At 48.2% G+C, this 1,037-nt stretch overlaps 1 non-coding gene across 1 annotated transcript; it reads right to left on the bottom strand.

Moving 5' to 3' along the window:
• Positions 1-635: 635 nt before the first annotated feature.
• On the bottom strand, positions 636-792 carry LOC143437438 (U1 spliceosomal RNA). Its single transcript, XR_013106912.1, has one exon. It is a non-coding gene; the product is annotated as a U1 spliceosomal RNA (small nuclear RNA).
• Positions 793-1,037: the final 245 nt, after the last annotated feature.

The raw sequence follows: 1,037 nt of genomic DNA on the forward strand, positions 1-1,037 counted from the left end.
AAAAGTCAAATATATTTTTCCTTACTCAAGCTTGCTCCTCAAGGCTTGCTTAGCCTTTCTTATCCCAGGACTACCTGCTCAGAGGTGAGCCCATTGGTGACCCAGATCCTCACCAATCTTTTTTTTTTTTTTTTTTTTTTTTTTTTTTGGTTTTTCAAGACAGGGTTTCTCTGTATAGCTCTGGCTGTCCTCTAACTCAGAAATCCACCTGCCTCCGCCTCCCAAATGCTGGGATTAAAGGCATGCGACACCACTGCCAGGACTCACCAATCATTAAACAAGAAAGTGCTCCTTAATTTTTGTATTTCTCAGATAACCCATTTGTGTCGACATGAAACTAGCTAGTCATTTCCAGCGTGCACACTATAGCTAGCCAGTTCCAGTGTGCACACTCTAGCTAGTCAATTCCAGCGTGCACAGTCTAGTATAGTTAGTGACCACTTAGCTTTCTGGTTTGTTGGTCAAGGGTAAAACAAGTAAGTTGCCAGTGTAATGACTGTTTACACTGATAGTAAAAACCTTAAGACCCAAGAATCACAGCACACCTAAAGGTTCCTGGTTTTGCTTGGTGTAAACTGGTAAATAAACAGTGAAATAGTAGAAAGGACAGAACACACAACTCTGTTTTTATACACCAGGGAAGCGCACAAGTGCAGCTCGCCCACGACCACAAATTATGTATCTGGGGAAATGGCAGGGATCAGAACACTGCCGCGTGTGAATGCAATGGGTGAACATTGCTCTGAGGAAACCACTTTCTTGATCATAGTAACTCTCCTGCCAGGTAAGTATGCCTTCCTGACACCCAGAAGAGACTCACACCCGCCGGCGCTCCACCCTTAACGCATGGTCACTTCGTCCCACCCCGTGGCGGCCTCCCCGACGCACACGCGATCCCTGAGCTCCATTGACACCCGCGGACTCGCTCTCTCTCCCACACCCTGGCGAAATCTCTCGCGTTTTCCCAGCGGCTGCGGCCGGGGCGGGCCCTGAACGACCCTCATCTGCATAAACCCCGCCCCTGTCAGCACTCAGAG

The sequence above is a fragment of the Arvicanthis niloticus genome, chromosome Y (assembly GCF_011762505.2).
Source record: "Arvicanthis niloticus isolate mArvNil1 chromosome Y, mArvNil1.pat.X, whole genome shotgun sequence".
In the NCBI taxonomy this organism is placed as follows: domain Eukaryota; kingdom Metazoa; phylum Chordata; class Mammalia; order Rodentia; family Muridae; genus Arvicanthis; species Arvicanthis niloticus.